This window comes from Salmo salar, chromosome ssa04, assembly GCF_905237065.1.
Source record: "Salmo salar chromosome ssa04, Ssal_v3.1, whole genome shotgun sequence".
Classification (NCBI taxonomy): Eukaryota; Metazoa; Chordata; class Actinopteri; order Salmoniformes; family Salmonidae; genus Salmo; species Salmo salar.
This window is the reverse complement of record NC_059445.1, coordinates 58,475,223-58,497,104: the sequence shown is the minus strand read 5'-3', so window position 1 is coordinate 58,497,104 and position 21,882 is coordinate 58,475,223. Positions and strand designations below refer to the sequence as shown.

Sequence of the window (21,882 nt, the reverse complement as noted above, 5' to 3'; positions counted from 1 at the left end):
AACACATGAATCACAGTTTCTTTCATTATACAGAAAGGACTCCCCTGCCCGACTCCCGGTTCAACCCGTGCCAACCAGCTGTTAGTGGCCAGGGCTCCATGAAGAACCCTCCACTGGAGGTCCCCTGACCTCTTTGGTACTGGGGGTTTGTAAAGCCCCCTCCATCTAAAACCCACCATACTCTCTGCCCCACATACCCCCTGCCACTGATGTGCTCTCACTCCTGTTAGGCTTCTAATGTTCCTAACCTTAACGCAGAGGTTATAGAGGGCTTTACCTCCCACCCCTTCAAACTCCCCCAGGCTCAGAGTGTTAAAATCTAACAAGTCCTCCAGACCCCCTTGCCAGTCTCCAGTCTCTGCCGTCACCTGCAGTGGCGGAAACATTGGTGGCCCCTCTCCCTTTGGCCGCTCAAACATCCCCCTTACTGGCTCAGACAGTGCCTCCTGGACCTCCTCCAATAATCTCTCCAGCAGCCTAAGAGACGTTATTCCTGTTTGTTGTGCCAAGACTTCTGGGGTTTTCCACCCCTCCTCTCCCAGCAGTCTCAGGTCACCCAGCCTTTGTAAACCCCCTGCCACCAGTTGCCTCTGCAGGGTGGCCGACTGAATCGATCTCAAAGGGATGGCTGGGTTGTGGAAGATAGGCTCTTCCTACACCCACAGCCCAGGCTCCACACCCCCTTCTCGTGTGGGCCTTAGCAGCTGCCAGGCCCTCAGCATTGCAGAGTAAAAATCTGAGAGACCTGCTGTACTCAGCCTCTCCAGCTTCATGAGGAACAGCTGCCGGTCCAACCCTAATCTGCCAGCTCTCCTCATCAGCGCACATGCTGGTTCCCTCCAGCCAACATCAGTATGGTACAGCAGGCTCTGCACTGCCTTTAGCCGGAAGGCAGCCATCCTGCTCTCCAGTTCCATCAGGCCCTGTCCTCCTTCGTGGACGGTCATGTACAACACTGCCACCCTCAGCCAGTGATGGCCCACCATCTCTAGCCTGACTAGACTCAGCCTCCGATACCCCACCATCTCTAGCCTGACTAGACCCAGTCTCCGCTATACCACCATCCATAGCCTGACTAGACCCAGCCTTATCTACACCACCATCTCTAGCCTGACTAGGCCCAGCCTCCGCTACACCACCATCCATAGCCTGACTAGACCCAGCCTCCGCTACACCACCATCCATAGCCTGACTAGACCCAGCCTTATCTACACCACCATCTCTAGCCTGACTAGACCCAGCCTCCGCTATATCACCATCCATAGCCTGACTAGACCCAGCCTCCGCTATACCACCATCCATAGCCTGACTAGACCCAGCCTTATCTACACCACCATCTCTAGCCTGACTAGGCCCAGCCTCCGCTATACCACCATCCATAGCCTGACTAGACCCAGCCTCAGCTACCCCACCATCTCTAGCCTGACTAGGCCCAGCCTCATCTACACCACCATCTCTTGCATGACTAGGCCCAGCCTCATCTACACCACCATCCCTGGCATGACTAGGCCCAGCCTCTGCTGTCTGCATCTCATTACCCCCTGCACTTTGACCTCGATTTCCCCCACTGGCGCTTGTACCCTCACCTTGTCTACGGCCTTTATGTGGGCACGCAAAACTCTTATGCCCCAAATCCCCACACTCAAAATACCGTAGACTATCTGCGCTGGCAAACCCTGCATAGAGCCCCTCCCCATGCCTCACTTTAAAATGCACATTTAGCTGTTGCTCATTGTTATTCAGAAACATAAACACTTGCCTCCGGAACGAAACAACGTGCTGAACGGCATCTGCCTGAAACCTGCCGACAGTACACGAAAACCACTAGCAAACTTACCAAAACGACTCAGCTCTTTCCTGATTTGATCATCTGTAATAAACGGAGGCAAATGTGCAACAACCACTCTTGTCGAAGGGGTAGAGAGAGGTGAAACTGGCACCAACACATCCCTTACAAATATTCCACTAGCAATTAGCATACCAACCAAATTTGCTCTTTTCATGAACACAACCACAGCTTTGTTCATTCTAAATTCAGCTCCTACCTGTTCACCGACCGCGAGCAGAACCTCCTCCACCTTAACTCCATTCTCAGGAACACACCTGAATCCATGCCGTATCGACAGCGTCTCCTCCGCGCTAGGCTGAGAAGCTATCGCGCACAACACACCTTCCAAACCCCAGGAAACTTACTCCGTCCTCTTCCACACTAACTTTGAAAAAACTGTGGATACCGCTAAAACAAATATTGCATTAACCCTCCACCATAGAAAAATTTAATTGAAAGAAAAGACCAAGAAAATAATCAAGAAAGTTAGTTAGGACAGAGCCCTCCACACCAAACACTCAAACTCCAAAAAACTCCCAGCATGCAGCTTATAGTGTGTTGACAGGTCAGAGGGAGTCAAGCGCATCACGCTTCTCGTCTCCTCGCCTCCCTCCCTTGGGAGAAGACAGTGATCACAGATGCATTGGAGTCTTTCCCCCCTCTCTCTCGCTCACTCTCTGTCTCTCTCTCTCTCTCTCTCTGTCTGTCTCTCTCTTCCTTTCTCCACACTGTGAGAGGCTAACACCTTAATCATTAGATTGTCATAAATGCTTGGTTGTTGAAGGTTGTTGAATAACAGGTCACAGCCACAGTGGAGGGTGAACAGTGAACAACAACTGCATCCAAGAGGAGGTCTCTGGAGTAGGGGCTATGATGATGTGGAGAGCTGTACTGAACTGAGTCTATTGCTCAATAATACTGTGACGTTCACACATGTTGCCTATCAGGAGATGGTGTACTGACATTCCAGACAAATGTGGGTGTATAATCAAAATGGCATACAGTACATGCCATCCAAATGCAGTAAATTAAATGTAACGACACATGGATAAATAACTACCATCAACTATCTATAAATAGCTATGGCCACCCACTCTTACAGTAAATGGTTAGCTGAAAACTTGATACAAACAGTGTCTCTTTAAGAGTAAGTGTTTTTGATACTGCTTCTGGGCTTGGCGGCTGACAGATAGAAGAGTATGTGGATCTCATAGTTTCTGTTTAGTCCCTGAATTACAAAGGGATTGAGATGGAGCCAGAGAATATGAAACACCTTGTACTGGTTCAGTACCTCTCTCTCTCTCTCTCTCTCGCTCGCACGTACGCACACACACACATAGAGATAACACACACAGGAACCCACAGACAAAAACACACACAGACAAAAACACACGCAGACAGGAACACACAGGCATGAACATGTGCGCACACACACACACACACACACACACACACACACACACACACACACACACACACACACACACACACACACACACACACACACACACACACACACACACACACACACACACACACACACACAATCTCTGTTGCTAGGAAATACTCCACTATTGGAGGGCCTGCAGGGGATGGGAGCAGCTGAAGGCTTTATTTAACCAGATGGCACACTAGTTCTCTCACCAACAATATGACAAAATATTAATCAGGGCCAAGAGGTGCTTCCCTTTCCCAGTGTTCATGTACATAGTGTTTACAGTAGGTTTAGAGTCCTGGTATCTTCACCCACACATTTCCCCCATTACCTTAAGATCAACAGGGCTACTTTGAATAGGAACATTTGCTGTCTATTTAATGGGGATTTTGCATATCAAATAAGAGTGTTTAACATATCAATTAAAACATATTTTCTAATGTCCTTCTAGATGCAAATCCCTAATTGAGTTAAGGATTTTTCAATAGAGAAACCACAAACACTCAGATAAAAGTATTTCATATTAGTACATCGGACTCAAAAGGACATCTCTTGGTTTGGCCACTTTCATGTAGACTTTCAGATAAAGCCAATTAATTTAATCTCTCTTGAGATCTCAACCCAATTATTACTACACTTCTGCTTTCTTCTTTAGCACTTCTTGTTTTACATATTAAATGGATCCAATTCCATGTCAACCGAAAAGGTTGGGCCACAATAATAAGACAATTTCACTTTTTAAATGAGCAATTATTTCAATAGGGTTTGATACAAGTAGCTAGTCAAGCAATTGCATATATGAGACAAAAACACAATCCCAATGCTTTTCAGGAGCACTCTGACTCACAAACCTGAAACATTTTCCTAAGAGGGCTGAAGAAATAAATACTTCCACCCAGGTCGGCTGTTATATCTCAAGAATATACAGATTGTGGTACAGTCTGCATGGTCAGGTCAGGCATTGTATATATTACAGACTGTTATTACACTTTGAGAAATTTCACAGTGCAATATATTCTCAGGCTAATGGTATGTCTTGTGGAACATGAAACCGTTATTTGGTAAGGGCATTGTGGTTTTCCCTCTACCTTATCATTCACCTACAGCTCTTCAGTATGCACAGTAACATCCTGCACTGGAGAAAGTTTCTATACAGTAATACCATTACCTTTAGTACCAATCAGTCATTCTACTCTCTAACAGGATTTTGCAGAGTAAATTAGACACAGAGAGAGAAGCCAGAGGTGACCCTGTTTTCCCCATACTCACAGAGGAACTGACAGGCCAGGAGAGGGACCGAGAAAGGCCATAGACAACACATGCAACTCTACTTAGTATCTATACACTTACAGAGAGAAGCACCTCTGGCAGCTTTGGTGTTATATGAGGAAAAGGACTGTACTCGACCTCAAGTGATCTGAATGAGACTCAATAGTATTTTGCATTGCTTTGAAGACAGAACAGCAGTCAGGAAAACTGTGCATTGATTTTTAAAATGACAAAATTGAGCCTGTGCAGGGAGGTCTATTTAAAAGGCACGAGGTGACTAGCAGTAGTTAGGGAATAAAGGAAGTAATATTGAAGGAAGTGATCAATATGACACGATTAATGCCTTCATCATAAAACCTTGACATTTAATTTGTTGGTGCCCATGCCAAGAGGGGTGAATGACTCTTCAGGACAATTGCTTTTGACTGCTGCTCCCCAATTATCTTTTACAGTGAGTTTGTGCACCCTAATGAAGCCCTAATGATCTGGAGAGAGACAAGAAGAAATCCTCTGTGCAACCACGGAGGAGATGCTCACAGAATTTCAAGCCAGGACGTCATGTAAAAATCTTCCCAGCGTGAAATACTTGATAAATTGTTCTGATTGTGTTGTGATTGTGACATCATGTTGTAAACATTTTCACAGCTTGAAAATGTTCCCAGTCAATAATTAAACGTGCGTACGTGCGGATAGCTGAGCTCGTGCGGATGTTTTTCTCACACCCCCTCAAACTTGATTTAGCTAGCTAACTGGCATAATTAGCTGTAAACTGGTCGAGATGGTTTGTTCTCAGAGGTGTGCAGTTTTAACTTGTTTGTATAGCTAGCTAACTAACTAACCAACTAACAAACAAATAATTTATATGGACTGTCAATCGAAAACGTAGCGCCCAAGTCTTAGCAATCGCAAAACATCTCTACGCACATCAACCCTCAGAATTTTGACGCGCGAGTCCAGGTATTTATAAACTGACCTCACGCCTCAACAAGCTTCTGTTGGTCAGAGTCAATACTCCTGGTCACCATTGATTGGCAGATGTGTGAAGCATATGAGCATGCCCACAGAACAGTTTTTCAAGGTCGAGGGAGGGTGAGAGAGAAACATTCGCACGAGCTCAGCCATCCACATAAAGAGATGCGCGTGCAATTATTGAACTGGTCTTCCTCCCGGGGAAGGACTGCCCGTTCCATGATCTCGCCATCACGGTTGACAACTCCCTTGTGTCCTCCTCCCAGAGTGCTAAGAGCCTTGGCGTGACCCTGGACAACACCCTGTCGTTCTCCACCAACATCAAGGCGGTGACCCGATCCTGTAGGTTCATGCTCTACAACATTCGCAGAGTACGACCCTGCCTCACACAGGAAGCGGCGCAGGTCCTAATCCAGGCACTTGTCATCTCCCGTCTGGATTATTGCAACTCGCTGTTGGCTGGGCTCCCTGCCTGTGCCATTAAACCCCTACAACTCATCCAGAACGCCGCAGCCCGTCTGGTGTTCAACCTTCCCAAGTTCTCTCACGTCACCCCGCTCCTCCGCTCTCTCCACTGGCTTCCAGTCGAAGCTCGCATCCGCTACAAGACCATGGTGCTTGCCTACGGAGCTGTGAGGGGAACGGCACCTCCGTACCTTCAGGCTCTGATCAGGCCCTACACCCAAACAAGGGCACTCCGTTCATCCACCTCTGGCCTGCTCGCCTCCCTACCTCTGAGGAAGCACAGTTCCCGCTCAGCCCAGTCAAAACTGTTCGCTGCTCTGGCACCCCAATGGTGGAACAAGCTCCCTCACGACGCCAGGACAGCGGAGTCAATCACCACCTTCCGGAGACACCTGAAACCCCACCTCTTCAAGGAATACCTGGGATAGGATAAAGTAATCCTTCTAACCCCCCCCCTTAAAAGATTTAGATGCACTATTGTAAAGTGGTTGTTCCACTGGATATTATAAGGTGAATGCACCAATTTGTAAGTCGCTCTGGATAAGAGCGTCTGCTAAATGACTTAAATGTAAAATGTAAATGTAACATTTTTACGCTGGGAGAAATCTCACAGCATGACATCACAATCAGAACACAATCAGAACGATCAGAACTATTGCGAACTATTTCACACTGGGATGATTTTTACATGACACAGGACATGAAGTATGTTGCTCATCAAACTGCCAGAACTAAGCAAAAAGGAAAAAAATAATAAAAGAACTCACAAACTTGCAATTATTCATTGTCTCCCAAGAGACTGGAACATGAACATCAACAACAACAATATACAGTACAAGTCAAAAGTTTGGACACACCTACTCATTCAAGGGTTTTTCTTTATTCTCTATCAAATAACACATATGGCACCATGTAGTAACCAAAAAACTGTTCAAGAAATCAAAATGTATTTTATATGTGAGATTCTTCAAAGTTGCCACCCTTTGCCTTGAGGATAGCTTTGCACACACTTGGCATTCTCTCAACCAGCTTCACCTGGAATGGTTTTCCAACAGTCTTGAAGGAGTTCCCACATATGCTGAGTACTTGTTGGCTGCTTTTCCTTCACTCTGTGGTCCAACTCATCCCAAACCATCTCAATTGGGTTGAGGTCCGGTGATTGTGGAGGCCAGGTCATCTGATGCAGCACTCCATCACTCTCCTTGGTCAAATAGCCCTGGAGGTGTGTTTTGGGTCATTGTCCTGTTGAAAAACAAATTATAGTCCCAATAAGCGCAAACCAGGTGAGATGGCGTATCACTGCATAATTCTATGGTAGCAATGCTGGTTAAGTGTGCCTTGGATTCTAAATAAGTCACTGAAAGTATCTCCAGCAACGCACCCCCACACCAACACACCTCCTCCTCCATGCTTCACGGTGGGAAGCATGGAAAATGGCGACGGAAGAAATGGCAGCAGTTTTACGGGCGCCCAACCAATTGTGCTAATATGTGGGTTTTTCACGTTATTTGTAGCTTATTTTGTACTTAATGTTTCTGCAACCGTATCTTACAGCAAAAAAGAGCTTCTGGATATCAGGACAGTGATCACTCACCTCGGATTAGACAAAGAGTTTTTCTACAACAAGGAGGACGCACAGGACATTCTCCAAACACCCCACAGGGCGTTATTTGTAAGAGGAAGCGACGCAGGTACAGAGGACACAGAGCTGGATGCCTTGTCAGGACCCGGAGAAGGCGAGTGGGAAACTCTCTACTTGCCTAGAGAGTTTTCAGCTATACTTTTCGTGGCTGTTTATTTACCAACACAGACAGATGCTGGCACTAAGACAGCACTCAGTCAGCTGTATAAGGAAATAAGCAAAGAGGAAACCACTTACCCAGAGGTGGCACTCCTAGTGGCCGGAGACTTTAATGCAGGGAAACTGAAATGAGTTCTACCAAATTTCTATCAACATGTTAAATGTGCAACCAGAAGGAAAAAAATTCTAGATCACCTGTACTCCACACACAGAGAAACGTGCAAAGCTCTCCCTCGCCCTCCATTTACCAAATGCGACCACAACTCTATCCTCCTGATTCCTGTTTACAAGCAAAGATTAAAGCAGGAAGCACTAGTGACTCTGTCTATAAAAAAAGTGGTCAGATGAAGCAGATGCTAAACTACAGGACTGTTTTGCTATCACAGACTGGAACATGTTCCGGGATTCTTCCGATGGCATTGAGAAGTACACCACATCAGTCACTGGCTTTATCAATAAGTGCGTTGAGGACATCGTCCCCACAGCGACTGTACATACATACCCCAACCAGAAGCCATGGATTACAGGCAACATTTGCACTGAGTTAAAGTGTAGAGCTGCCACATTCAAGGTGCGGGACTCTAACCCGGAAGCTTATAAGAAATCCTGCTATGCTCTGTGATGAACCATCAAACTGGCAAAGCGTCAACACAGGGCTAAGATTGAATGATACTACACCGGCTCTGATGCTTGTTTTATGTGGCAGGGCTTGCAAACTATTACAGACTACAAAGGGAAGCACAGCCGCGAGCTGCCCAGTGACACGAGCCTACCAGACGAGCTAAATCACTTCTATGCTCGCATCGAGGCAAGCAACACTGAGGCATGCATGAGAGCATCAGTTGTTCCGGACGACTGTGTGATCACTCTCTCCGTAGCCAACGTGAGTAACACCTTTAAACAGGTCAACATACACAAGGCTGCGGGGCCAGACGGATTACCAGGACATGTGCTCCAGGCATATGCTAACCAACTGGTAGGTGTCTTCACTGATATTTTCAATATGTCCCTGATTGAGTCTGTAATACTAACCTGTTTCAAGCAGACCACCATAGTCCCTGTGCCCAAGAACATAAAGTTCAACCCACGTCCGTAGCCATGAAGTGCTTTGAAAGGTTGGGAATGGCTCACATCAACACCATTATCCCAGAAACCCTAGACCCACTCCAATTTGCATACAGCCCAAACAGATCCACAGATGATGCAATCTCTATTGCACTCCAAACTGCCCTTTCCCACCTGGACAAAAGGAACACTTATGTGAGAATGCTATTCATTGACTACAGCTCAGCGTTCAACACCATTGTACCCTCAAAGCTCATCACTAAGCTAAGGATCCTAGGACTAAACACCTCCCTCTGCAACTGGATCCTGGACTTCCTGACGGGCCGCCCCCAGGTGGTGAGGGTAGGTAGCAACACATCTGCCACACTGGTCCTCAACACTAGAGCTCCCCAGGGGTGCGTGCTCAGTCCCCTCCTGTACTCCCTGTTCACCCACGCCTGCATGGTCAGGCATGACTCCAACACCATCATTAAGTTTGCAGACGACACAACAGCGGTAGGCCTGAACACCGACAATGACGAGACAGCCTATAGGGAGGAGGTCAGAGATCTGGCTGGGTGGTGCCAGATTAACAACCTATCCCTCAACGTAACCAAGACTAAGGAGATGATTGTGGACTACAGGAAAAGGAGGACCGAGCACACCCCCATTCTCATCGACGGGGCTGTAGTGGAGCAGGTTGAGAGCTTCAAGTTCCTTGGTGTCCACATCACTAACAAAACTAGAATGGTCCAAACGCACCAAGACAGTCGTGAAGAGAGCACGACAAAGCCTATTCCCCCTCAGGAAACTAAAAAGATTTGGCATGGGTCCACAGATCCTCAAAAGGTTCTACAGCTGCAACATTGAGAGCATCCTGACTGGTTCCATCACTGCCTGGTATGGCAATTGCTCGGCCTCTGACTGCACGGCACTACAGAGGGTAGTGCGTACAGCCCAGTACATCACTGGGATTAAGCTGCCTGCCATCCAGGACCTCTACACCAGGCGGTGTCAGAGGAAGGCATTAAAAATTGTCAAAGACCCCAGCCACCCTAGTCATAGAGTGTTCTCTCTACTATCGCATGGCAAGCGGTACCGGACTGCCAAGTCTAGGACAAAAAGGCTTCTCTACAGTTTTTACCCCAAATAAAATGTATTTGATTTGATTTGGGAACCACACATGTGGAGAACCTCCCTTTACCTACACTGCGTCTCACAAAGACACAGTGGTTAGAACCAAAAATCAGACCAAAGGACAGATTTCCATCGGTCTTATGTCCATTGCGTGTGTTTCTTCACCCTAGCAAGTCTCTACTTCTTATTGGTGTCCTTTAGTCCTGGTTTCCTTGCAGTAATTTGACCATGAAGGCCTGATTCATGCTGTCTCCTCTGAACAGTTGATGTTGAGATATGTCTGTTACTTGAACTCTGTGAAGCATTTATTTGGGCTGCAATCTGAGGTGCAGTTAACTCTAATGAACTTATCCTCTGCAGCAGAGGAGACTCTGGGTCTTCCTTTCCCGTGGCGGTCCTCATGAGAACCAGTTTCATCATAGTGCTTGATGGTTTTTGCGACTGCTCTAATATGGACTTGGTCTTTTACCAAATAAGGCTATTTTCTGTATACCACCCCTACCTTGTCACAACACAACTGATTGGCTCAAACGCATTAAGAAGTTCCACAAATAAAATTTTAGCAAAGCACACCTGTTAATTGAAATACATTCTAGGTGACTACCTCTTGAAGCTGGGATGGCAGGTAGCCTAGTGGTTAGAGCGTTGGGCCAGTAACCAAAATGTTGCTAGATCAAATCCCTGAGCTGACAAGGTAGACATCTGTCGTTCTGCCCCTGAACAAGGCAGTTAACCCACTGTTCCTAGGCCGTCATTGTAAATAAGAATTTGTTCTTAACTGACTTGCCTAGTTAAATAAAAATATATAAAAAAGCTGGTTGAGAGAATGCCAAGAGTGTGCAAGGCTAAGGGTGGCTACTTTGAAGAATCTCAAATATATTTTGATTTGTTTAACACGTTTTTTTGTTTACTACATGATTCCATGTGTGTTATTTCATAGTTTTGATGTCTTCACTATTATTCTGCAATGTAGAAAATAGTAAAAATAAAGAACATCCTTTGAATGAGTAGGTGTGTCCAAACCTTTGACTGGTACTGTAGTTCAAAAAGAGGGTAGTTGAGAGCTGTTTTCACAGGAACTACTTTTGCAGCAAGATGCCAAACTTGATAGGGAAGCATTGTGGAGCGGCACTCTCTCACTTTTTTCAATTTGAGAATACACAGAGCTGGTAAAACTATTTCTGGAAAATGTATTTGATCAATTCTAAATAAATTCTATTGATTTTGAAAAAAAATCTAAGTTCCCAGTGTGTCTGCCTTGATGTTCATGAAACTCCACAATTGTTACCCGATTCAGGAAACTAGTTATATGTCGCATGATTTCACAGGAGAGCCGTTTGAACATAAAAAAAGTTTTTTTTATCAAAATGTGTTTATTGGCAGAAATACCTTCTCGAATATGTGAACTTTAATGTGCCTTAATAACAAACTTGTATGCCATCTGTAAATACGAATAAATTGTTAAATTACAAGCCTTGTTAGTTAAGCCACAGAAAAGTGAGCAACATTCCCACTAGCCATGATTGGCTAAGATAATGAGTGGGCTGGACATGCCGAGAGAGGAGTTCGGATTGGCCTGCCATAGAAGCTCATCAGTCTGTGTTGGTAATCCTGTCGAACTCAACTTTTTAAAAATGGATTGTGTAGTGGAGCTGCATAAGTGTTTCTCTCCACTTTCCGGAGGACCAAGTTTTGAAATCAGTGGAATTAGACTATGATAGCTAAAGAGATGGAGAAAACACCTGTCTCCGGATTACATCTTCAAATTAAGGGCATAGCATTCCTGACAGGGAGACGCGTGCATGCACAATGATATATACAGGTAAGATAGTCTAGTGTTAGCTAGCTACATTTTAATTTCAAGCTAAAGTGTACTGTTAGCTATCTAGCTAAAATTAGCTGGCTGGCTCCCTAGCTGACGTTATTATTCATTTCCCAGAGCCGTTTGCAGTTCTAGTTAGAGCCTAATGTTAGCTAGCTAACATTGATCATGATTTGGTTAGCTCCCAACGCACTGTTCATTGTTGTTTAACTAGCTAACGTTGGCTGGCTGGCTCGTTAGCTGACGTTACGTGACGTGTGTACAACACCCGTTGAATATGGCCAGTGTCAGTAAACGTCTGCAAAAAAGCGCAATGAAATTGTTGCCAGCAGAGCTGGTTAGGTTGTTTTCATGTTATCCAGAGGTAAACAAATCATCGGCCTGAGCATCAAGTGTGCACTTTCAGAGTGAAACGAGATGGGTGGCGCTAAAGCTTAGGGTGAGGGTGTGAACGATGCTGAATGGGTGTAGACAAAGAAAAACTCTTCACTCGATAGCAAAAAATTCAAAGGCGATTTTCTCAAAAGTGAGTTTACAAGTTCATCAACTTCCAAAGCAGAATTACTTTCCCGTTGTTCCACTAATGCAGTGTATGATATACCATTTTGTAGCTCTGAGTCCATTTATCTAATGTAAAAAACACCATTTCAAATGTTGCTACATAAGACCAAATCCAGGTGGTGAGTCACAATTAGTGTATGAATCGATAGCTCACCTTTCTGTTGTGTATGTATTCTGTAATAGAGTATATTGTAACCATGTGTTCAAGCTAATCAAATCACGCAATACGCAATACAATGAAATGCCAACTCGCAGTAAAGCTCTCCCTTACATTAGGCTATATCCTACAAATATATATATCATGTAATCTTAGGCCTATTAGGCTATAGGCCTACTGCTAATTATTGTTTTTTGTCCCTGGACTGGCCAAATGCACCGAGCTATCCTTCAGCTATCCTTCAGCACCACAAGTTGGTTCATATTCTGTAACAAAATTGAGCGATCCTGGTGCTGTCTTTTCAGCACTACGAAGGACGCACCAATCGCTTAAAATGACATAAAATGAGGCAAGTGGAAGGGGGGAAAAGTAAGGAACATCTCAGTCGGCCCTGGAGGCCTTATGAAAACACGTTTTCACAAGGGCTATTAGCAGGACAATAGACACGATGTGGTCCCAAAAACATCGCTCCGACATAGGGTCCAGCATATCTCTTGATGATGATGATCGGACATGGGCTCCTTTGAATAATTAACTTTTCATTATTTATTTATTTTTCCATATTTTCTCATTGTGTAGCCTACAGTAGCCTACAGTGATGCCTCTTGCACATCTCAGTGCAAGAGGCATCACTACAGTCCCTGGTTCGAAACCAGGCTGTATCACATTTGCCGTGATTGGGAGTCCCATAGGGCGGCCACAATTGGCCCAGCATCATCTGGGTTTTGCCAGGGTAGGCCGTCATTGTAAATAAGAATTTGTTCTTAACTGACTTGCCTAGTTAAATAAAGGTTAAGTAATGTAATGTGTTTTGTTTAGTAAATTGTTTTGTAAATATTAATTCACATTTGTGGTGCCACTAAATAAACAATGAATTATTTAAGTCAATATTGTCAATATTTTTATTATTAAACTATTTTTTATGATGGAGAGAGGGTGGACAGGGAGTTAAAAAAATTTACCCCAAAAGGTACTTCGAGGAACCTTTATAAGGGGTGCTTCAAATAACCTTTATCAAGGGATCTTCAAAGAGCATATAGGGGTTCCCCCACAGTTTCAGTTTGAAGAGCACCTAAAGGATACTCCAGGAACCTTTTCTTTTTAGAGTGTAGGAGTAAATGTCAGTTGGCTTCAGAGAGCATTGAGAGAGAGAGAGAACATTGAGAGAGAGAGAGAGCATTGAGAGAATTGAGAGAGAGAGAATTGAGAGAGAATTGAGAGAGAGAGAGAGAGCATTGAGAGAGAGAGAGAGAATTGAGAGAGAGAGAGACTTGAAAGAGAAAGAGAGAGCATTGGCGAGAGAGAGAGCGAGAGAGAGAGAGAGAGAGAGAGAGAGAGAGAGAGAATTGAGAGAGTGAGAGAAAGAGAGAGAAAATATCAAAACACACACAGTAACGTGTTAATGAGTTCCGAGAGCCGATCTGTTATCCAACAATTAGTTTTATAGCCCGGCTACTGTGTGAAAATCCTCCCCAACAAGCAATAGCCTACCCATGCGTGGTCAACTATTTCAGCACCGTTTCGCGCTGCTCTGAGACAATACTAAACATATACATTTTAAAACAGTTATTTTTTATTAACCCTGTATTATAATTGTATAAAAGCCCCTTAACCTCTATGGGCTAGGTGGGACGCTTGCATATATATATATTATAAGATCTGATCTATTATCTTCTTGTTTTAATGATGTGTTATTACCTCGCGTCCAGTCTCATTCCAAACGTCGTAAATTGTTGTTATCTGCACGAACCCAGTCTTCACTAAGTCATCCATACATCAATTGTCTTAAACGTACCCGATTTAATCTGGTTACCTCGTTTATTGCAAAGTGTGATTTCCCAGTAAAGTTATTTTTAAATCTGGCAATGCGGTTGCATTCATGAGATGTTAATCTATAATTCTTTGAATGACAATATTATATTTGACCAATGTTTTCGAATAGTAATTTTGTAAATTGTAGCGCTGATCACCGGAAGCATTTGAGGGAAAATATTTTCTGAACGTCACGCGCCGATGTAAAATGCTGTTTTTATATATAAATATGAACTTTATCGAACAAAAATGCATGTATTGTGTAACATGATGTCCTAGGAGTGTCATCTGATGAAGATTGTCAAAGGTTAGTGCTGCATTTAGCTGTGTTTTGGGTATTTGTGATGCATGCTAGTTGCTTTGAAAATGGCAGTGTGATTATTTTTGGCAGGGTACTCTCCTAACATAATCTAATGTTTTGCTTTTGCTGTAAAGCCTTTTTGAAATCGGACAACGTGGTTCGATTCAGGAGAGGTGTATCTGTAAAATGGTGTAAAATAGTCATATGTTTGAGAAATTGAAGTTATAGCATTTATGAGGTATTTGTATTTCGCGCGACGCGATTCCACTGGCTGTTGACTAGGGTGGGACGCAAACGTCCCAGGTTCCCAGACAGGGAACGTATGTTGCGGTTCATCTGATGAAGGATTGACCCCTCATCTCCATGTCGCCTGGGTTGCGCCTGACCAGCTCCATCCCCCCTTTCCCGGTTAGGCATGGCCGCACGGCACACCCTCTTTCCCCGTTAGGCATGGCCGCATGGTGCACCCCTTTTCCCGGTTAGGCACAGCCGCATGGTTCACCCCCATTATCAAGGTGCACGTTGGCTTATTTATGTAATGAATATGAATTCGGAAGGCAGAAATGATTAAATATTTAAAGCATTAGAGTTTTAAGAGTTGTGTGTGTTCAATTATTTGTGACATTGTGGCATTTAAAGCATATTGAAGTTAGAAGCAATAGGATTTCAAACAATAGCCTACCCGCGTGTGGTCAACTATTTCAGCACCGTTTAGCGCTGCTCTGAGACAAGCATGGCGACCGGTTCTTGATAAATCAATGAGATTTTTATTTTCACTGAATCTACATGTCACGTCCTGACCAGCAGGTGGAGTAGGTGTATAAGTTTTGGTCAGGGCGTGGCAGAAGGAGTGTGTTTTGTATGTTCTGTCTAGGTTGGGTTGTTCTATGTATAGTTAATTGGGGTGGACTTCCAATTGAAGGCAGGTGTGTGGTGTTGCCTTTGATTGGGAGTCCTATATTAGTTGGGTGTGTTTGTCTGTGTGTTTGTGGGGAATTGTTTGTGAGCACTGCTTGTTGAGCCTGCCACACTGTTGTTAGTCGTGAGTACTGTTTATTGTTTTGTTTTTCCCTGTGGATGCTGTTCGTTTTTTTCCCATTAAAAGAATGAGTATCCACATACCCGCTGCATTTTGGTCTTCCCTTCAACACCACGGCACCTTTCATGACATGACACTACAATCTAGTTAGACTACAATTAGGGTGTGGAAATGTTAGGATTATTTGCTCTTAGTATTGTAGCCTGCTCCCGACCAGTCACTTTCTACAGCGCCATATTTTCCTATCGGAAACCCTGAGGGTTTCATTTTTCTTGGAATAGAAACGCCATAATATTAATTAAATTAATTAAGCTACATTTCTCAATCCCATTTTAAATTCAGAGCTGGGTATCTCCACTCAACCTCTTTCCATCCCGATGGACATCAGAGTGCTGGATGGGCGCTCTATTGGCAGAGTCACTGACAATATGGTTCCTATCAACCTGCGAATGTCAGGCAACCACAGTGAGCCTATGCAGCTTCTGCTCCTGGAGTCTCCTCATGTACCCATAGTTTTGGGGTTTTCATGGCTCCAGAGGCATATCCCCCTTATCGACGGAGCTATGGGTTCCATCATGGGTTGGAGTCCATTTCGCTATGCACATTGTCTGCAGTCGGCACAGACAATAACTCCTCCAGGCTGCAGCAACGCTTGGATAAAGCTTCGGATCTCTACCGTTCCCGCGGAGTACCAGGACTTACGGGAGGTTTCCAACTCTGCCTGTGCCACATCTCTTCCTCTGCCCTACGACTGTGCTATCGACCTTCTCCCGGTTACCGCACCACCTTGGGGGGACTTTATTCCCTGTCGGGTCCAGAGACCAAAGTGATGGAACGGTAAATTGAGGACTCTCTCGCTGCAGGGATTATGCGTCTATCTGCATCCCCCACCGGTGCAGGGTTCTTCTTTGTGGAGAAGAAGGACAAGACCCTGAATCCATGTATCGACTACCGGGGTATTAATGACATTACCATTAAAACATGTTACCTGCTATCACCCACCTCCTCGGCTTTTGAGCCTCTCCAGGGGGCGGTCATTTCTCCAAGTTGGACCTTCGGAATGCCCACTATCTGGTTCGGATACGGGAAGGAGACAAGTGGAAGACAGCCTTTTACACGGCTAGCGGGCACTACGAGTACCTGTTGATGCTGTTCTGACTGACCAACGCTCCCACAGTGTTCCAGACCCTGGTCTGGACCCTGGAGTGTTCCAGACCCTTCCGGATCCATGGACTTCCGGTCGACATGGTCCGATCGCGGTCCTCAGTTCTCATCAAGACCACCTCCAGGTACCTCTGCAGCTGGCCTTCTGTTGTCTCGCATGCTCCATATACATCCCACTTTCCATGTATCTAGAATTAAACCCCTATATCACAGCCCTTTATGTCCTGTTTCTAGGCAGTGGATTCCAGTACCTGGTTGACTGGGAGGGTTATGGCCCGGAGTTGAGTCCCCACCATTAATATCCCGGACCGAGCCCTCGTTGTGAACTTCTGCCGTCTACACTCCGGTCAACCAGGTATGTCCCAGGGTAGGAAAACCAGGTGTCACACCCTGATCTGTTTCACCTGTCTTGTGATTGTCTCTAACCCCCACCAGGTGTCTCCCATTACCTTGTGTATTTATACCTGCGTTTTCTGTTTGCCTGTTGCCAGTTCGTCTTGTCTCATCTAGTCCTACCAGCATGTTACCGTGTTGTCCTGTGCTTTAGTTTTTGCTTTTCCTGGACTTCCAGTTCTGACCTTTCTGCCTGTCCCTGATCCTGCACCTGCCTGACTCTGATTTGGATTACGACTCTTTTCCTGACGACCTACCGATTGCCTGCCCCTTGTACTGTAATAAATGTGAGACTCGTACTATCTGCCTCCTGTGTCTGCATCTGGGTCTCAGCCTGAGCCGCGATAATAAGCTATAATGCTAGGCTATTCAATTGGCTACATCTGTTGGTCATTTTTTTTTTACATTTTTGCTCCCTAACCTAAAAAAGAAATAGCACTACACCACTGATCAAGTAGCTCCTATTCAAAAGCCTAATCCGCACATTATCACTCAGCATTACTCTGCATCTCTCCCTCTCTCTCCTCTCCCTCTCTCTCTCACTTTTCCCTCTCTCTCCTCTCCCTCTCAGTCTCTCTCTCACTTTTCCCTCTCTCTTTTCTATTTCTTTCTCTCTCGTCTCTCATCTCTCTCTCTCGCACTCTGGTTTCCAGTGAGCAGAGAAAACATCACTGCACAGTCGAGCTAGATTTTAAGCAGATGAGAAGGAGCTCTCCTTTTGAAGTGTGTCTGTGTTATATACTGAGCCTTGGCACAGATCCTTGTGAGAAAAACTCAGACATTTTCAGTAAACTCCGTCTCTGGGGCAGACTGGAAAGGAGCTGTTGAATCTCATAGGCCTCCCATTCACATCTGATGCAGAGGAATGGGCACCTTCTATTTGGCTTGTTTGCTGACAGAAATGCAGGAATGCACAGTAAACTGCACAATAGAGTTTGCAATGCACAGCTGAGACTGCACATTAAGGAAATACTGTGAATGTGTGAATGTACATACAGTACATATAGTACTGTATATGTGACAGCCAAAAATAGGTGTTCAGTATGTGTATGGATGTTCAAAGAGAGTGAGTGATATATTGTGTGAGTGTGTCCATTAGGAATATGTGGGTGATTTTATTCAGTGGCTTTATACAGAATGAATAACAGTAATGTCCATCTCTGTCATCTCAGTTTACTGTGTTTTTCTCTCTCTGAGAAAATATCTATATATCCTGCCTCCTCTTGGATTCCTAACACCGGCCCCTCTGCTTATGACTCACGAGGTCACAGGAAATATCAACAACGTGAATAAACACTCAACACCTGCTTGGATCCTTCCTGCTATATCAGGGTTTAGTACTGTCCCCATGGACACACAGCAGCTGTTGTTCACAACACTATTTTGGGAAGAGTTTTGCCAAAGACCACCCCTGCCAACCCTGCCAATACACATAGGCTATACATAGACACACCAGTAGCCACAACCCCCTCCTACCCTGCAGAAACTAGTCAATATAAAGTATGTAGCCCCTCTCAGTAGGCCCCCAGAACAGTAAGGCTGCTGCTGTCTGAACTCTTTCCACAGTAAGTGCGTTGTTACTTATTTATAGCAACATGTATCCCAGAGGGGCAAAGTAATTGAAACCAAATGTGATGCCGACAGGACTGATATGGGGAAGTGGGCCGGTCAGCCCCAGCGTTCACTCGCTAGCAGCCGCGAGGGTTACAGATCAACACCCGTGGAAATCTTTTTTGCAATTCATTTTTATTAAATAGTTGTGGCTTTCCACCTTTGTAACTTCTCCTGGCAACACATTCATTTCCAGCCTCAGTCCAGAGGTCTCCGTAAACAGCGGTTCTAAAATATACTTTTGTGAACGTCGGGAAAAACCTAAAGCAAAAACAAACAGAGAGCTACTGAGACTAAACTAAAAATACTATTTTCAAAAGATAACGGCAAAATGTGTTTAGTTTCTTCAGAACAATAGTGTTTTAAGTAAAGAACAGGCTTCTCCATGCATACTCCCCCTCCCACCAGTCAACAGTTATGAGTAGGACACTTAAATGTCCCCCTAAAACAAAGGACAGGAACTGAGCGAAAACTAAACTTACCTCTCCCTCCGTCTTGCTCTCCTTCTCCTATCTCTCTCTCTATTTCTCTCTCAGGGCTCTCAGTGAGCTCTCACTAAGTCAGGGAGTGTCAGGCAGATAAAAGGAGATTGAGCTCCTCTTAAAAAGTTGCATGAGGCCTCCTCTGACAGACTCCAGGCAGCCCCCTTGTCAGCTTTTCCAATAACACACTCCCCGGCCAAGTCCCTGCCCAAGTCGTGAGGTATTTCCTGGACACTACGCGCACTCTGTTATCCCAGCCATCTCATTGGAGACTCTTTTTACGCTTGCTATGTTAGGTTAAGTTGGAGGCTACTCTACTCCGCTCTGCTACTGGTGGGGACTGGAGATTCTGCACCACACTGGCTTCTAGTGCTAAGTTACAGTCTTCTGGTCACCAGCCAGATTTAGAAGCCCAGAAGTTACAGGCAGGGCTGTCTGACGGTGTGTGTGTGTGTGTGTGTGTGTGTGTGTGTGTGTGTGTGTGTGTGTGTGTGTGTGTGTGTGTGTGTGTGTGTGTGTGTGTGTGTGTGTGTGTGTGTGTGTGTGCGCATGTGTCTTTTGGAGGGTGGGAGGGGGTATCTCTGAAAGAAAAGAAGGACTGTAAAAAGAGAAGGAAAAAAACATTCCCCTCCTCCACTTAATATGCTGTGGCCTGCCAGTCCGTCCAGCAAGGGAGGAAATAACCACAAAGGTTCTCCTACACAGCAATTTCTTTTACTCCCCCTCCCAGCCACAGCGTGGTCAGAGCTGATGAATAATAGTAATCATTGTTTAACAGGCATGGTCCATCCAGCATCTTAATAAGTGGTCAGTGAAGACAGCCCACAGACACCAGGGAATGCATGGTGTTGTTGTTGTTGGTGGTGTGGAGCTTCAGCTGCTTGTGTTCATGATTTTTTTTATCGATAAAGGGAAATCCCTAATAAGCCTGCAGCACGAGACACAATGCTCCTGAGCTTCTCGACTTGCATATGGAGATGTAGCTTACAGTTTTAATACAGTACATCTAGGGAGTTATCATTGCTGTTTTAAAGAAATGGTTTCGCCTGTTAGGGCTAGGGGGCAGTATTGACACGGCCGGATAAAAAACGTACCCGATTTAATCTGGTTACTACTCCTGCCCAATAACTAGAATATGCATATAATTATTGGCTTTGGATAGAAAACACCCTAAAGTTTCTAAAACTGTTTGAATGGTGTCTGTGAGTATAACAGAACTCATATGGCAGGCAAAAACCTGAGAAGATTCCAAACAGGAAGCGCCCTCTCTGACAAGTTGTTGTTCATCTTGGCTCTTTTTATTGAAGACTGAGGATCTTTGCCGTAACGTGACACTTCCTACGGCTCCCATAGGCTCTCAGAACCCGGGAAAAAGCTGAATGATATCGAGGCAGCCTCTGGCTGAAACACATTATCGCGTTTGGATAGTGGCTGGTCAGAGTACTCTGAGACTCACGCTCGTGCACGAGGGCACGAGATGTATTTATTTTCTCTCTCTTTGTACGTATACAGGCTTTCCCGGTCGGAATATTATCGCTTTTTTACGAGAAAAATGGCATAAAAATTGATTTTAAACAGCGGTTGACATGCTTCGAAGTACGGTAATGGAATATTTAGACATTTTTTGTCACGAAATGCGCCATGCTCGTCCCCCTTATTTACCCTTTCGGATAGTGTCTTGAACGCACGAACAAAACGCCGCTGTTTGGATATAACAATGGATTATTTGGGACCAAACCAACATTTGTTATTGAAGTAGAAGTCCTGGGAGTGCATTCTGACGAAGAACAGCAAAGGTAATAACATTTTTCTTATAGTAAATCTGACTTTGGTGAGTGCTAAACTTGCTGGGTGTCTAAACAGCTAGCCCTGTGATGCCGGGCTATCTACTGAGAATATTGCAAAATGTGCTTTCACCGAAAAGCTATTTTAAAATCGGACATATCGAGTGCATAGAGGAGTTCTGTATCTATAATTCTTAAAATAATTGTTATGTTTTTTGTGAACGTTTATCGTGAGTAATTTAGTAAATTCACCGGCAGTGTTCGGTGGGAATGCTAGTCACATGCTAGTCACATGCTTATGTAAAAAGCTGTTTTTTTATATAAATATGAACTTGATTGAACAAAACATGCATGTATTGTATAACATAATGTCCTAGGATTGTCATCTGATGAAGATCATCAAAGGTTAGTGCTGCATTTAGCTGTGGTTTGGGTTTATGTGACATTATATGCTAGCTTGAAAAATGGGTGTCTGATTATTTCTGGCTGGGTACTCTGCTGACATAATCTAATGTTTTGCTTTCGTTGTAAAGCCTTTTTGAAATCGGACAGTGTGGTTAGATTACCGAGAGTCTTGTCTTTAAAATGGTGTAAAATAGTCATATGTTTGAGAAATTGAAGTAATAGCATTTCTAAGGTATATGAATAACGCGCCACGGGATTACACTGGCTGTTGAGTAGCCCATAGAAGTTAAAGACTCCAAGAAGAAGCTGTGAAGAGGAATACAATCTTTGAAAAAAAGGTCCCATCTGGAACCTAAAAGGGTTCTTCGGCTGTCCCCATAGAATAACCCTTTGAATAACCCTT

The 21,882-nt window shown here is 44.6% G+C and overlaps 1 protein-coding gene across 1 annotated transcript in view; it reads right to left on the bottom strand.

Annotated features, from left to right (window-relative positions):
- The window catches only part of LOC106603489 (delta-sarcoglycan), a 111,966-nt gene extending 92,291 nt beyond the window's left edge, over window positions 1-19,675 (bottom strand). Inside the window, exon 1 of the mRNA XM_014197253.2 lies at window positions 19,291-19,675. The gene's annotated coding sequence lies outside the window, so the exon portion shown is untranslated. The remainder of the gene's footprint in view (window positions 1-19,290) is intronic.
- Window positions 19,676-21,882: the final 2,207 nt, after the last annotated feature.